The 18,184-nt window shown below is 39.6% G+C and overlaps 1 protein-coding gene across 3 annotated transcripts in view; it reads right to left on the reverse strand.

Annotated features, from left to right (window-relative positions):
• Window positions 1–18,184, reverse strand: part of LUZP2 (leucine zipper protein 2) — a 353,967-nt gene that overhangs the window by 18,932 nt on the left and 316,851 nt on the right. The gene's annotated exons all lie outside the window — the stretch shown is intronic.

Here is an 18,184-nt window from a genome sequence, read left to right on the forward strand (position 1 = left end):
AAATCAATAATAATCAAGATTTCCTCGCAGAAACCTACAGACTATTTTGGTCTAAATTGTAGATGCAATACCATTGGCGTTTGTCCAGGGATAAACATTTATCATTAGAAGCATCAAAGGCCAAGACTAGAAACATTTAAAAAACATTTACAGGAAGTGCTTGATACCCTGCTCTGTGGTATCCATCTGGATAGCTGAAGCCAGCCTCAAAGGCTGATGGGAGTTTTAGTCATCTCCCTCCCAGGAACCCACAAGGACAAATGAACAGCCAGACAGATAGTGTGTAGCAGGACTGCATACAAGAAAATAAATCAACTAATACTTGGTCTGGTCGTAGACGTTGCAGGGCTCTGTGCAAACTCAGATAAGGAATTTCCTCAGAACTATTTTCATCAATTTACTTCAAGGACTTTTTTTTAGTTCTTTGGCACAGAGGTGCTTGTGATGTCTGGGAAGGGTTGGTAACTGGTCAGGGAGTTGTGTGTTGGTAACATTTGTCATGGTGGACGAGGACGGTTTGACAGCTGGGAGCTGGAATAGAGTCCTCAGTGCTTTTCTGGGCCAGCTGCATTGTGAAGCATCCAGAAATCTCTCATCCCCATAATCTGTGGTATTTATCACATTCCCCCAAACACAAGGCTCTGACTGTCTAGTTGCACACTATATACATGCACAGGGCAAGCACTCCCCACCTGATTTTTTTTTAAGGGGCCATTAGAAAAAAATGCTTGGCCTGACAGAGCCTTGCATAATTTCTGGGCAGGTTACAATTGCAATTCTTCATGACTGCTTTCTGTTTCGTGTTCTAATCTTTTCTGTCCAAAATGTGAAGTGACACAGATATGTGTTTCCACACAATTTTGGAAGTAATCAAAATTAGCTGGGGGCTTCTTAATAGCTGTAGACAAATACAAAAGACAGTCCCTTACTGAATACCACAGAGAAGCCTGTACAACTTTTTGTAAATACTGGCAGTGTAAAGCAAATCCTTGAGTCAGTTTCTTAGCAGTGTGACTATAAAAGCTTATAAATAAGAAATTTAAAAAAAGAAATTATTAAATAAGAAGCGCAAACCTTGGTAATAATGAAACTATACAGGCTATTGTTCCCTAGGTCTGATGGTCACCATCATACATACAAGTCCAGCACAATTAGCAAGGAGCCCTGCAAGCTTTTGTATACTACACAGACAATGCCACTCAGCGAAGACCTGGAGATGATTGTCTCTTGTCAGTAACAGGGAGTTCAGTTTTCATCCCTATTCAAACCTCATTCTCTCTGGCCTAATAAATTCAAGTACATTTGTATAGTCACTAGTGTATGACTTTTCATAGGATCCCAGATCACTTTACGAACTATGTACTAAATCCTTATGTATTGAGTCTTTAAGTAGGCAAAACTCCCACTGAGAGTTTTACCTTTGTAAGGCATGAATTAAAACTAATCATTTCAGAATTTGGACTTTTGCATGTTTAGCACCACTGACATTTAAGCATCTCTGGGGTGAGAAGTGGCTGCTACTTTGTACACCTTGTGCTACAGGGACATTTTGTTCAGGGACACCAGGACAAACCCCATATCTTGTGAAAATTGCCAGATGACCTTTAACATCAATGCGAAAAAGACAACACTTCCCTTTCTTTTTCTCTGCTTCAGGTCTCAGGTGAACTAATATCAGTTGTAATGGTAGCTCTGGAATGTCAACACTTTTCATCTTGGAAATGGAGAGAGACTGTCAACGTATGTCACAGAAACCCCAGAATATCCATCAGATAGTAATTACTTTTGGCTTCAAACAGATGATCTGGAAGTAAAAGTCTCCATATCCAGTTATCAATCTAGAGTCATCCTTTCTGCTCTAAATTATAGTGAGAAAACTTAAAATCGTTCAATGACTGACAAAGAGAACAAGAAAATTTGAGACAATGGTACACACACACACACACACACACACACACACACTTCTCACTTTTGAAATACTGTTGCAACATACTTGTGACTACATCATAATTGCTTCCCTGTGGTATGTAATGGACCATTAATGTTTCTATGTTTTCTTTGCTATTCTTCTGTGTTCCTTCCTCTTTTAAATCTCTACTGTAGTTCTAAGAAATAAAAGTAAAAGCACATTCATAAGAAGCCCTACAGGCAAAAGCTAGGAAAGAGCTCTTTCATTTCAGACATTGTCTGTAGTGTATGGTTTTTTTTTTGGTTTTTTTTTGGTTTTGTTTTCTAGACTGTATAAACTCTTCAGCCTAAAATAATTTTCTTTAACCAAATCAGTTGTTAACAGTCCAAAACTGGTGGGATCAGTCTATTACTTGTAACAACCTTTCTAAGAGAGATCCAACAAAGCATTCCCAGGTACAGCTAAGATCTCCATTTACCCATACGGTGTTCACAAAGTTACTATATTAAAGATAATTCATTAAAAAGGTACAGAAACTGGAAATGATAGTCATTACGGCTTTAATCTATAAACACAGGGGAAAAAACTGATCTGGGGAGACAACATTGAAGAACAACATTATTTTGCTCTTGGGAATCTACAAAATAAATGGTTTCAGAGTAGCAGCCGTGTTAGTCTGTATCCGCAAAAAGAACAGGAGTACTTGTGGCACCTTAGAGACTAACAAATTTATTAGAGCATAAGCTTTCGTGGGCTACAACCCACTTCTTCGGATGCCCATGAAAGCTTATGCTCTAATAAATTTGTTAGTCTCTAAGGTGCCACAAGTACTCCTGTTCCTTTTACAAAATAAATGTATTTAATACTTAAGAAACAACATAAAAGATCAGGCTAAGAACACACACAAAAAAGGAGAAAAAAGGTCATCTGTCTCATTCTGTCTCTGAATTCATCCCCTTCAGTCTTAGTACTACAGTTGATATGACCCTTCATTAGGAGCGTAATAAAAAACTATGCATATATGTTCCAATGGCTAGACACAATATTAAAGGCTGAGAGACTGATAGGATTTTTCGCTTTGTTTTATATTTTCAGCAAGACTCTTTATGTGCATTTTGTCTTAAATAAATATATTAACTGGATGTTACTTGTAAATATACAAATTCCCAAGAGCAAGCTAAAGGTGAGGATAATGCTATTCTTAAATGTAATCTCCTTCAGTCTTTTTTCTTGTCTTTTTACATAAAATATTTCAAATGGCTGTTTTAACTTTCATAAGTATATAAAAATACTAAACTAATAGAACACCCCCAATTATTTAAAACTTACATTTTGGTGAAACCTACAAAGCATATCTTCAGCTGTTTATGATTTATCTACATATAACTTTTCTTAGCACAACACGTGTGGTAAAACTTTTTCATGTTCAATTGAATAAACAATGATTTTTAAATCACCTTTCTGATAATGTTAAGGCTCCAATTCATCAAGGTTCTTAAGAATATGCCTATCGTGAAGAATGGTAAATAACCTCATTGACTTGAATGGGACTACTCACATGCTCAAAGTACGGTGATGAATCCTGGTCACGTGCCCCTTGAGACATGTTGCACATATGATAAGAAGAAGTTAGGCATGTGATTTAAGTATCTTGCTGAACTGGGGCCTTAAGAATATTTCAGTTCAAAAGGAATTTGTGTAATGAAATTATGAGCAACTTATAATAGGTAGCTTAGAACAGAAGCTGGAACTCACTGTTAACGATAGCGTGTACTGCCTATACATTCTATTATTTTAATACTTTGAAGCTAGAGTCATGCAGTTAAATTACACCTATTCATATTATGAAGCAACTAAAATACTAATATGCATAGAAGCACTACGGGGCATACAATGGAAAAACAACAATATATTTACTTTCAATATATACCAAATTTTCTATCATGTGTTCCAGTAAGTGTTCATTTAGATATTACAATATGTTAAGTAAATTCCATAAGCCTACAAAAAAGTGAAACAAAATTTAGCAAAACGTAAATTCAGCCATTGATATCTGTCGTTTGCTCAAATGATTGTCATGTGTTTGTCTGTTGCAATCTCTAAGGAGGTAAGAATAAATGAGATACAAACAAGATAGTTTTCATGAGCTTATTCAGGAGTGTCTGGAAGGTTCTCAGATGCATAAGTAATTATGCAAAGATTTATATTTGGACATAAAGAAACCTTCTTGTACAAAGTGTAGACAAGGGGTGGACCACATTTCAATACATGTTGAATATCCATTGTCTAACGTCGCCATTATCACAAGTTCCCATACACTGAGAGGCCAGTTGGCAATCAGGGGAAGTTTGTTTTGTTTTCACTCCACCAAATACATTTTTGGCTAACATTATTAGACACGTATAGCTCAGAGTTGAACACCATTAGTGGAATGCATGGGTTTGCAGAAAAAAGAAAAAGATCTTAAGAGAAACTGGAAGGAAAAGCCAGATTATTTTGTTAATAATGTCCCTGATGCACCCTCACCCTATTCCCTCAGCACTATTTCAGCACATTTTGGCTTTGCCAGCAGGTGTGTGTGCAAGTGAGCCAACTCTACTACATTACTTCCAACACACTAATGAGATATGTGTTTTGATGGCACATGCAGCCTTCCAGGCATAAATACATCCAAGAGATAAGATTTTATTTGTGCTTTTCTAACACAACTTATCCTCAACTAAATTCCATTCAATTTATTGACATATGTCTAGACTAGACTAGAGATGAGGACAGTCACTGTTCAATTCATAAACCTATTGCTCACATAATTGTCCGATGTCTGTGGTGTCCTGGAGTTTTCATGTCAACTTAAATTATTTTAAATCCTAAATTTGAAATTAGGACTGGGAAAAGTGCATTACCACAGAACAGCAGATGAGTAGAGCTGGGCAAAATTTTTTGGTCAAAACTTTTTTTCAATGAAAAGCACAGGCGTGGGTCAAGCAAAAGATTTAGTGAATGTGTGTTGAATTTGCTGAATTGTTTCTGTCAAAAAAAAATCTGTCAAAATTAAAATGTTTTCTAAACAACTTTTCATTTAAAAGTTTACTTCAATTTAATTTAAAAAAAATATTTTAAAAAGCTCAAACCCGAAACAATTTAATTTTGGTTCATAGTGTTAGTTGCCAATAACTGATTTTTTGGTTTGCTGGAAGTTTAGAAACATTGAAAAAAGAATTCATTTCAGGCCAGACCAAAACATAAATAATTAAACATAAACATAAAAATAATTGGCAAACTTAAGAATTTAAGAAAAATTTCAATTCAGGTCAAATGAAACATTTCATTTTGGGCATTTAAAAAAGCAAAAGGAAATGAAGGGCTAGAATCACAAAAACTGAAGTGGACAAAGTGCTACTCTTCCCACCCCTGCCCTTTACCCAATAGTCCAGTGGTTAGGGCACTCACCCTGGTTTAAATCCCTGCTCTAAAACAGGAACTTGAATCCAGGTCTTCCATATCCCCAGTGAGGAAACATTCGGGCACTAACTCCTGTTCGTTGAATTAATTTTAAATATTTGTAAGAATATTAAAGAGCGGCTCATGTCTACTGGGAATGTAATGGTGAATATACTCAGATGGGGGATTCTGCTGCTTAAAGATAATGTGAGTTCATCCATTGGTGATTTCGTAATTAGCAACTATCAGGTCCATGCTGGTTTGCTGTGGAGAAGATGTCTCACCTGCCCCTTCATGACCATCTCAGGTTCTGACCCACCAGGTCTCTGACTCACCCGGTCTCCTCCATCTGGGAGCCCTCTCTTAACCCTAATTGGGGGGGGGTTCAAATGACAAGTCACAGGTGAACTGGCTTCTTCCCTCTTAAAAAGGCCAGTGCCACATTGTCACACCTCTGTTTTAGGTAAGTCCCAATAAACGGTCTAAATGATGTATTACAAACACATCTGGTACAACAAACACTGAATGATGAACACCCATTCCATTAACTTTGTTTAAGAGTGGCCTTTCTGAGAGGACTTAATGAAAATTACTGGATAGTATTGTGCCTATACTAAATATTTTATGATCATTTACAAATATTGCTTAACTATAATGAAATAATTTAAAAAATGTAAAGTTTAAAATTTATGACCTGTACCTTATCCAGAGGCCTTTTGTATAAAGCTTACTAAACAATATTGGTACACTACTGATAATTTGAGGGTTTTAAAATAAAATGGAGTACATTATGTTGGACACAAAAGACATTTTTAATCATTTGAAAAATAAAATTTGGACTATCAGGAACAGGTGCTGAAGAATTGGAGATACTGTAGTCAGTTTATAATCCATTTGATGGGCTGCTAAGGGAAATCAAGTACCAAAAAGGATCTAATATAGCACACAGCCTCACTTGGTTCCAAAAATAAATATCCGCATGAGTACAAATTATACTTAAAGGATAATGTTCATGGCAGAGGAGTATATGAAGCAATAAATAGCTTTTGTGGGTGATTAAATGCCAAAGCTCTTAAATGCAAAATCCACTTACTACCAATGCATACCACTGCCATGGATGTTATTCCTTATAAACGACAAGACAAAAGAAAATTCAATAAACCAAGACATAAAAATGAGATGAATGGTACCACGCTATAAGATGACCCTTTAGGTGAGGGAGAATGAGATTTCTATAGCTATTCCAAAGAACACTTACAAAATAGTTCATGCTAAGTGTAATGTTGCTGATGTTCACTGTCTACACTGTAGCACTTGGTATTTTGAGCAGTTTGCATATTGGTTATCAAAACACTTGGTCTGAAATGTACTGTGTTAATGGTCTTGGTCACCAAAGGTGATATCAGGCAAATGTTTCCATTATGTTTCATGGGGAAAACAAACTCATCATCATATAATAAACCACAGTGTGAGGACAACTTTATGAGAATCAGAGAAAGTGGAGGGTACATTCTTCCACATGCGGATTGTACTCAAACAGCAAGGGGAAATAACTAGTACAGGGCTAAATTATGGCTAATCTCTTTTTACCCTTCCCTCCAACTGTTTATTATGTTACTTGGTATGTCGAGATTTGAATGACATTGAAAGCACTTTGGAGCAGGGATTGTGTTTGTACAATGACTAGCCAATGTATATTTTTAATACATAATAATAGGGTAGATTTTCAATGGCAAAAAGGGCAGTTAGGAAACCATCTCCTGTTGACTTTCATCTATATAATGTCACTTACAGTGAGAGCTGAGTGCCTAAAGTAGACCATATTTACAGGATCGAAGAGTCTATCCTGAGAAGCAGTGACTATAACAAGGACTTGTGGCTCATGGTGGATAATCAGCTGAATATGAGCTCCCAGTGTGATATTGTGGCAAAAAGGGCTACTGAGATCCTTGGATGAATAAAGAGGTGTATCTTGTATAGGAGTAGGAAGGTTACATTACCTCTTTATCTGGCACTGTTGCAATTGGTACTGGAATCTTGTGTCCAGTTCTGGTGTTCACAAGTCAAGAAGAATGTTGAAAAACTGGAGCGGGTTTGAACCACAAGAATGATTAAAGGATTGGAAAACTTCCCTTTATAAGGAAAGACTCTAGAAGCTCAATATTGTTTGCTTGCACACAGTTTACCAAGAAATCCAGAATGCTCTGTATTACTGCCCTGCCTTCTTCATTATTTGCCATTCCCCCAATTTTTGGATCATCTGAAAACTTTATCAGTGATGCTTTTATGTTTTTATCAGGTCATTGATAAAAATGTTAAATAGCTTAGGGCCAAGACCAGATCCTTGTGGGACCAGATTAGAAACACCCACTCAACAATGATTTCCCATTTAGAGGGGATTCCCTATTTACATTTTGGGGCTAAGAGGTGACCACTTACATGGGGAACTGAAATGCATAAATAAATGGCTCCTCAGTCTAGCAAAGCTATAGCAAGATCTAATGGCTGGAAGTGGAAGCTAGACAAATTAGGAAAAAGTTGCGCATTTTTAATAGTGAAGGTAATTAATCATTGGAAAAACTTATCAAGAGTTGTGGAATTTTTTTAAATCTAGTTTGAACAAGAATTAATTCATGGAAGTCCTATGGCTTGTGTTATACAGGTGGTCAGACTAGATGATCACAATGGTCCCTTCTGGCTTTATAATCTATGAATCCATGTACCCTTTATGCCAGGGGTCGGCAACGTTTGGCACGCGGCTCGCCAGGGTAAGCACCCTAGTGGGCCGGGCCAGTTTATTTACCTGCTGACGCGGCAGGTTCGGCCGATCACGGCCCCTACTGGCCGCAGTTTGCCATCCCGGGCCAATGGGGGCGGCGGGAAGCCGCGGCCAGCACATCCCTCGCCCGCGCCGCTTCCCGCCACCCCCACTGGCCCGGGACGGTGAATCGTGGTGAGTGGGGGCCGCGATCGGTCGAACCTGCCGTGTCAGCAGGTAAATAAACTGGCCCGGCCCGCTAGGGTGCTTACCCTGGCGAGCCGCGTGCCAAACGTTGCCGACCTCTGCTTTATGCCTTTGAGAATCGCTCCCAATAACAACAGCAGAAACAAAAAGTACTAGAACTATTGCAAGATGATTGTGGACAATTCAAAAACAAGCAGAACTGCCAAATTCATAAAATAAACTATTCACCTCAGTCCCTGGAAAAATCATGAAGCAGGTCCTCAAGGAAACCATTTTGAAGCACTTGGAGGAGAGGAAGGTGATCAGAAACAGTCAACATGGATTCACCAAGGGCAAGTCATGCCTGACCAACCCGATTGCCTTCTATGATGAGATAAATGGCTTTGTGGATATGGGGAACGCAGTGGACGTGATATATCTTGACTTTAGCAAAGCTTTTGATACGGTCTTCCACAGTATTCTTGCCAGCAAGTTAAAAACGTATGGATTGGATGAATGGACTAAAAGGTGGATAGAATGCTGGATAGATTGTCAAGCTCAATGGGTAGTGATCAACGGCTCAATGTCTAGTTGGCAGCCGGTATCAAGCAGAGTACCCCAGGGGTCGGTTTTGTTCAACATCTTCATTAATGATCTGGATGATGGGATGGATTGCACCCTCTGCAAGTTCGCAGATGACACTAAGCTGCAGGGAGAGGTAGATATGCTGGATGGTAGGGGTAGGGTCCAGAGTGACCTAGACAAATTGGAGGATTGGGCCAAAAGAAATCTGATGAGGTTCAACAGGGACAAGTGCAGAGTCCTACACTTAGGACGGAAAAATCCCATGCACCGCTACAGGCTGGGGACCAACTGACTAAGCAGCAGTTCTGCAGAAAAGGACCTAGGATTACAGTGGACGAGAAGCTGTATACGAGTCAGCAGTGTGCCCTGGTTGCCAAGGATGCCAACGGCATATTGGGCTGCATTAGTAGGAGCACTGCCAGCAGATCGAGGGAAGTGATTATTCCCTCTATTCGGCATTGGTGAGGCCACATATGGAGTACTGTGTCCAGTTTTGGGCCCCCACTACAGAAAGGATGTGGACAAATTGGAGAGAGTCCAGCGGAGGGCAACGAAAATGATCAGGGGGCTAGGGCACATGATTTACGAGGAGAGGCTGAGGGAACTGGGGTTATTTAGTCTGCAGAAGAGAAGAGTGAGGGGGAATCTGATAGCAGCCTTCAACTACCTGAAGGGGGGTTCGAAAGAGGATGGAGCTTAGCTGTTCTCAGTGGTGGCAGATGACAGAACAAGGAACAATGGTCTCAAGTTGCAGTGTGGGAGGTCTAGGTTGGATATTAGGAAACACTATTTCACTAGGAGCGTGGTGAAGACTGGAATGGGTTACCTAGGGAGGTGGTGGAATCTCCATCCTTAGAGGTTTTTAAGGCCTGGCTTGACAAAGCCCTGGCTGGGATGATTTAGTTGGTGTTGGTCCCACTTTGAGCAGGGGGTTGGACTAGATGTCCTCCTAAGGTCTCTTCCAACCCTAATCTATGATTCTATGATTTGCTCAGCTGTAACACTTTACGTGCCTTGAAGAGCCTATACAGTGGATCCCAAGGTAAAGGTGTACACCAGGGGTCGGCAACGTTTGGCACGCGGCTCGCCAGGTTAAGCACCCTAGAGTGCTGGGCCAGTTTATTTACCTGCTGACGCGGCAGGTTCGGCTGATCGCGGCCCCCACTCGCCGCGGTTCGCCATCCCAGGCCAATGGGGACGGCGGGAAGCGGCGCGGGCAAGGAATGTGCTGGCCGCGGCTTCCCGCCGCCTCCATTGGCCCGGGACAGCAAACCACAGCCAGCAGGGGCCGTGATTGGCCAAACCTGCTGCATCAGCAGGTAAATAAACTCGCCCGGCCCGCTAGGGTGCTTACACTGGCGAGCCACGTGCCAAACGTTGCCGACCCCTGGTGTACACTATTCAGCCATTCAGGTACCCCAAATGGAAATGAGGTGATATTACAAAGCATGGTGAACAAAGGAATAGTGACTTTGGTCAACTCTGTGAAGGGAATGTAACCTCCGACCATAAAATATTATTACTATAGAAACTTTATAAAAAGTCCCCACAGAATACTCTGTAACTCTCAGCTCTACACCCATTTTATTTAAACAGCAACTTTGTTTTAGCCCCTACTAATTCAGCATAGCAATTTTATAGTCTTAGTATTTCTGCTGTTATTCTCTCTGTGTTACTATAACTCAATCGTCTTAAGAGTCCCATTCTGGCTCAGATTGAACTGATTTCTCTTTCTGGTGGATATGAGAGCAGGGGCAACGGGGTCAAACCAGGTTTCAGAACAGGCTGAAGTCCAGCTCTAACAATGCAGAACATTTCTAGGGCTCTTACGGTGTCAGGGTAGTCCTTAATCTCCCCCACTAGGAACACAAAGAGTAAAAATATCCTAGCAACATTCTAGTTTGGGTACACTCTAACTAGCTGAAATTTCCTCTGTAGGTTCATTTTAGCTACAATATTCTTATCCATTTCTTTCCCCAAGGTTTTGTGCAGTGTTGCTGTGAATCAACAAAACATCTGCTCATTTCTGCCCAGAGGTGGCTGCATTTCAGTGATAAGTGAACTTACCGGTACGTGTACATATTTTGAGTCAGACCTTCAGCATACCTCCATTGACTTCACTTTATAACAGCTGAAGACCTGGTCCAATATTTCTTAAATGTAAGTTTTTAATTCTGAAGGATTTCCAAGCATGTTGTAAATTCACATATAAAGAACCCATCCTTGACAGTTCTGCTGCTGGGTATACAACTGTGCACTTTTGACAGGCAGGACTTGTGTGGTGATAGGGAAGATACCTATACTGAAAGGTATGCTTGTAAAAACTGTTTTCTGAATATGTTTTGTTATATATGAAAAAAGCAGAGAATGCAGTTAAATAAGTGAAAGAAGCTATGAAGTACAAGAAAAATATTCTTAGAGGTTTGAGTCCAACTTGTATTAAAACATTATTTGACATAGCAGTCCAGAGCAATAACACAATGTCACTACAACAAATGGCTGTGAAATTTGAGGTCATTGAACACTGTGAATTTTCCAAATGCTTCCCAATTACCGAAACACCTGTGCTCATTAATTTTATGCTAATCCATTGCAAAATGCAACAATGAGCATCAAGAGTCTACATAATTTCTCATTTATAACCTGTAGCCTATTGTTTGCCTGCTTTACTGCAATAAAGGGACATAATTCAAAGTGAATTTAAATGACTGTTTATACGCTGCTCACAAGGTCCACAAAAGCCACCAATTCTTCCTTTACTTAGTAATAACAAGTCTTGTCATTTTTGCATTCATATAGCATATTTAAAAGAAAATGACTCTGATATACGCATAAGGATAATACTAAAATAAATGTTAGAATGCACACAAGCTAAAAATGGGCTGGGAAGAAATTCCATCTGTTAATACACAATATAAGCTTTGAATATAGACACCGTCGATGTGCCACAGCTGTATTCCATATAAGACAGGGGTCGGCAACGTTTGGCACGCGGCTCGCCAGGATAAGCACCCTAGCGGGCCGGGCCAGTTTATTTACCTGCTGACGCGGCAGGTTCGGCTGATCACAGCCCCCACTGGCCGCGGTTCGCCGTCCCAGGCCAATGGGGGCGGCGGGAAGCCGCGGCCAGCACGTCCCTCACCCGCGCCGCTTCCCGCCACCCCCATTGGCCCGGGACGGTGAACCGCGGCGAGTGGGGGCCGCGATCGGCTGAACCTGCTGCGTCAGCAGGTAAATAAACTGGCCCGGCCCGCTAGGGTGCTTACCCTGGCGAGCCGCGTGCCAAACGTTGCCGACCCCAGATATAATAGGACAGTGACAATGGCACTGCAATTGTTTTATATGGTTATCTGTGGGGATTTTGACTCTAACTGGGCAGGTGTTTTCACACCTGCCCAGAGCTTCTGTCTCTTTCTGGTGTTTTAGCTGATATGCAGAGTGAAGAGTAATGTACTTCGAAAAAAATCCATCTCCTTTTTTTAATGTGTATACCAGTACATAAAAGTTTGTATCTAAAGAACAATGTCAAAATTAGGGTTTCATACATTCCAGCCAGAAGGTTTAAAAAGTCCCATTAATTTGTTCCTCTTCAGTGATGGATCTGGCTTTTGTTTCTGTTGAATTTTTAAGGGGAGGAAAATGTTCTGCTGTCATATAATTGTGTTTTTTTACAGCCAATTTAGCTAATGATTCAAACACTTTCCTAAGGACAGCACCATCTGTGATAATAAGATGTAGAGTGAAGTGTGAGCTGCATGGATTTTAAAGATTTTGAGGACTCTTTACTGCTATGGGAAGGGATTCTGTAAATACTTCTTGGAAAGCTGTTGATACTACATTTTGTACTCGGTCCTGCAAAGTGCTAAACACCAAAACTCCCACTGATTTCACTGGAGTTAAGGGTGCTCAGCACCTTACAGAAATGGTCAGTACTTTGCATAATTGAGCCCTTTGCTCCTATTTCTAATCCTCAAATTCCCACTGTCAATACAACCTTCATAATGTTGAGAGCTCCTTTGGGTCTCACTTCGTGCTCCACCTAGGATTGAGTGACATGCATATGTAGGTTGCTCAGTACCTGAACTTGGATCTTTTTGAGTAGGAATGCATTACAACTAGGCCACCAAGGGGTTTCTAAAATTGCATTGTAGACACTTTTCAAAAGTATGGCCTATTGGGTTGTCAAGATTTGCAGTAATGAATACCTCTCAGATGAGAAATGGATCATCAATACTCTGTTCCTACATGAAGATGGTTATATGTTGTAGGAAATATTTAAGTGCACAAAAATATTTTTGCTGTTCTCTCTGCTGTGCACTTGATTTCCCCAAACCAACATAAGTGAGATAAAAAAGTAAAGTAAAATAACCTCTGAGGGGCCCAAGAAGGGTATTATATTTATTAGCAGAATGCTCTTTACATAATATTTCATTTTGCCTATAAATCTGATTAGATTCATCACCTACCTTCTCAGTTCTTCCGTTGATTTATTACACTGTTAAGGGATTTATTATTAGACTTGTGACATTCATGTCATTAAAGTTAAAGTTCTGCTGGTATTTTCATTTTAAATGCTTGTTTTCAGGTTTTATAATTCAGCTGTAAAAATTTGCTGTATGATTAAACTTGAAACACAAGGACTTGCTTCAGAAGCAATTTGTGTGGCTGCCTTCTTAAGTTATAGGGTACAAAGCGGTTACATATACTTTTCATATCCCTATAATTAATAAAAGGATTTAATTTGTAAAATAAGTATTGCATGCTACTTTTTCAGAATGTGCCTGATCCAACTCCCATTGACATCAATGTTTTTGTAATGACTGTATTGGGAGCAGGATTGGGCACTGTCCTGAAGTCTATGATCAAAATGTCCTCCAGATTCCATTTTTAAAAGTTTTACATCAGAATGGGTTTAAAAACAAATATTTCCTCTGGGGCAAGTTTTTCAAAAGGTTCATTTCTCAAAGGATTCCTAAACCTTTTTCAATGTTGCTGTTAATCTGTGAGGAAATTTTTTCACTAGTAATTATTTATTTTTTTTGCAATGCTTTCCAAAGGCCCCCCAATTAGAATTGGGACCCCGCAAGCTCTTTAGGGCAGGGATTATCTTTTTGTTCTGTGTTTGTACAGCACGTAGCACTGCGAGGTCCAAGTCCATGACGAGGGCTCCTACACATTGCAGTAATACAAATAATAAGCTAATAAATAATAATTATACTGGGTTCTGAACAAACAGATAGAGGCAGACACTTTCACTGGCCTAGAGTAGCTTAAATGTTGCTTTACTTTTACATAGAAAAAAATACCCACTTATTTGGTTTCAGGAGATGTTCTGGAGTTACAGCAGCCACTGCCAGCTTCACCCCCTTTGCCGTTCCCAGATCCAGAATTTAAAGAATCATAGCCCCGTCAGTCCCTCTCACTCCCAGGACATGTGGGATGGTGCTGTTCACAGAATTTCCCAAGGAAGTGGCTCTTTAAGAAGACTCCAACATCCTCCAAGAAGGAGGGACTCATCAGCAATGTCTGACAGAAGCACTAGGAACCAGAATCAGAGGAGATAAGCTGAACTCCAGCTAGCCTTTGAGGATTAAGCACTTTGGTGGTACTCAGCTGTTGAACTCCCAACCTCCTAGCAGCACCAAGGGGCAAGACTAGAAAAGTCTCAGGATGCCTGATAATGTTAACAGTTCCAAGTTCTGTCAGTTGTTCTGTGGGATTGTGCCTTTTGGGTGTGGGACGTGTGGCAAGGGGGTGGGAACTGAGGATAAGTAATGGGCAGGATCTCAGCAGCATCTGCACAGACTTGGACCACGGTAATATCAGAATATATGTACCATAACTGATCAGTATCAATAGACTTTCTGTCCTTTTGCATCACCTGCAAGGACCTAACACCTTGCTCCTGAATAATGGCAGCAGATAGAGTGGAAGAACCTTTAGAATCCTAGGGGACTCTCAAGGAGCAGGTACCCCAGTGAAGAGGGGTTAGGGAGGCTTATAGAGTGGGGGGAGGGGTGGGGAAAAGGGACACTAACTGAGGGAGCATTGCAGATTGGGACCTTAAAGGGTATGTCTATACTGCAATTAGACACCCGCGAGTGGCCTGTGCCTGACTGGGGCTCGCAGGGCTTGGGCTAAAAGGCTGCTTAATTGTGGTGTGAACATTTGGGCTTGGGAGGCAGCCCGAGCTCTGGGACCCTCCCATCTCACAGGGTCCTAGAGCCCAGGATCAACCACAGCTTCAACATCTGTACCTCAGTTAAATAGCCCCTTAGCCTGAGGCCAGATGCAGGTTTTAAAGTAGAGGATAGGTAGGGGATAGTCTGCACAGAAGTGTGGTGGGGGGAGAAGGGGGCGGGGAACAGCTAGCCAAATAAATAAAAGGATTGGTGTTGATATCAGGGTCAATTTTTGTGGAGGAATATAATAAGTGAACATGAGGGGTCATAGTTTGCTAGGAATATTTAAAATTACAATTAAAAATACATTTAAATGATTTGAAGCGTTAGTTTCTGCATCCAATTCATACTGTTATCTCCATCCTCCTTTCAGCCTTTCCCCTCATATCTCCTACTTTCATTTTTCACATCTTAGGTTGCAAGCTGTTTGGGGCAAAGAGTAAGTCTATGTGTTTGATAATACTTGGCACAATACAATTATTATTATTATTAATAATACCACCAAGCTTTTATATAATACTTTTCATCAGTAGGTCTCAGAGTACTTTACATTTTACAGATAAGGAAACTATGGTATGGAGAGGGAAAGTGACTGGACTGAGGTTACTCAGCTGATCAGTGGCAGAGCCAAGGATAGACCATTGTGCTCTACCCATGTTCTCCCATGGACCTCTTATCTTGAGTAGGGCCTTTGGGCAATCTAAGAGTAATGGAAAACATTATTAAAATTTTTGTAAGACACTGAAGTTGTTTCTTCTTTAAATCGCTGCTATCCCTTTGCCCAGAAAATAGTCTTTTAGGCCCTGATCCTTTAAAGACTTATGCTCACATTCACACTTCACTTCATCTTCAGTGGGACTACTCATCTACTTAAAATTTAATCAGAGGAGTAAGTCACCTCTGAGACCTTGGGCAGTTATATAGTGTGCAGGGTTTCATTTTGTCTATAGGTAGCAAAGCTTTATAGTAGGGCTGTCGATTAATAGCAATTAACTCACGCAATTAACTAAAAAAATTAATCATGATTTAAAAAATTAATCACAATTAATCACAGTTTTAATCACACTGTTAAACTATAGAATACCAATTGAAATTTATGAAATATTTTTGGATATTTTTCTACATTTTCAAATATATTGATTTCTATTACAACACAGAATTCAAAGTGTAGTGCTCACTTTACAGTATTATTTTTATTACAAATATTTGCAATGTAAGAATAAAACAAAATAAATCGTATTCTTCAATTCACCTCATACAAGTACTGTAGTGCAATCTCTTTATCGTGAACGTGTAACTTACAAATGTAGGTTTTTTGGGTTACATAACTGCGCTCAAAAACAAAACAATGTAAAACTTTAAGAGCCTACAAGTCCACTCAGTCCAACTTCTTGTTTAGCCAATCGCTCAGACAAACAAGTTTTACATTTATGCCTGCTTCTCATTTACAATGTCACCTGAAAGTGAGAACAGGCATTCACTTGGCACTTCTGTAGCTGGCGTTGCAAATTATTTATGTACCAGATATGCTAAACATTCATGATTCAGCCACCATTCCAGAGGACATGCTTTCATGCTGATGATGCTCATTAAAAAAATAATGTGTTAATAAAATTTGTGACTGAACTCCTTGGAGGAGTATGTCTCCTGTTCTGTTTTAAACGTATTCTGCCATATATTTCATGTCATAGCAGTCTCAGATGATAACCCAGCCCATGCTCTTTTTAAGAACACTTTCACAGCAGATTTGACAAAATACAAAGAAGGTACTAATGTGAGATTTCTAAAAATAGCTACAGCACTTGACCCAAGGTTTAAGAATCTGAAGTGTTTTCCAAAATCTGAGAGGGACGAGGTGTGGAGCATGCTTTTAGAAGTCTTAAAAGAGCAACACTCTGATGCAGAAACTATAGAACCCAAACCACCAAAAAAGAAAATCAACCTTCTGCTGGTGGCATCTGACTCAGATGATGAAAATGAACATGCATCGGTCTGCTCTGCTTTGGACCGTTATCGAGAAGAACCAATCATCAGCATGGATGCATGTCCTTTGGAATGGTGGTTGAAGCATGAAGGGACATATGAATCTTTAGTGCATCTGGCATGTAAATATCTTACGACGCCAGCTACAACAGTGCCATGTGAACGCCTGTTCTCACTTTCAGATGACATTGTAAGCAAGAAGCAGGCAGTATTATCTCCCACAAATTGTAACCAAACTTGTTTGTCTGAGCGATTGGCTGAACAAGAAGTAGGACTGTTTGGACTTGTAGGCTCTAAAGTTTTACATTGTTTTATTTTTGAATGCAGTTATTTTTTGTACATAATTCTACATTTGTAAGTTCAACTTTCATGATAAAGAGATTGCACTACAGTACTTGTATTAGGTGAATTGAAAAATACTATTTCTTTTGTTTTTTACAGGGCAAATATTTGTAATAAAAATAATACTATAAAGTGAGCACTGTACACTTTGTATTCTGTGTTGTAATTGAAATCAATATATTTGAAAATGTAGAAAACATCCAAAAATATTTAAATAAATGGTATTCTATTATTGTTTAACAGCGCGATTAATCACAACTAATTTTTTTAATCACTTGACAGCCCTACTTTATAGATTTGTTATGCAAGAAAAAGTAAACAGACCTAAAATATGAACAGAAATTCTATCTCACAAACTTTTTGCACAATAATGGTGCCAGTAAATATGGTTAATCTATAACAGCAACATCAACAGGGCTTTTACATCACAGCTTTTACAACACGGCTACCCCTCTGATACATGTATCCCCTCTGATACCATGTATATTGTCTGCCAAGATTTCCAACAGGTTAGTAATCCACATTTCATTAAGCCCCAATGATGTATTAATATGCATTTTTCAAAGTATCCAAGATATTCAATCTCTGTAGTAAATAATATATTCATTTAAATCTCTAAATAGATAAATAGTTAAGGTGCATCGTGAAATGTCTGCAAAATAATGATTTAGGTTTGCTTGCTGTTCCTTGAGGTCTCAGATCAGAGTCTATGTAACCCCACACCATATGCACGACAACTGCCTAGACACAACAGGACAATTTAAGGATGAAGGGTCACCTTGACTTTAAGGTTGATTA

Source organism: Terrapene carolina, unplaced genomic scaffold (genome assembly GCF_002925995.2).
Source record: "Terrapene carolina triunguis isolate 2854851 unplaced genomic scaffold, T_m_triunguis-2.0 Scaffold96, whole genome shotgun sequence".
NCBI classification, from domain to species: domain Eukaryota; kingdom Metazoa; phylum Chordata; order Testudines; family Emydidae; genus Terrapene; species Terrapene triunguis.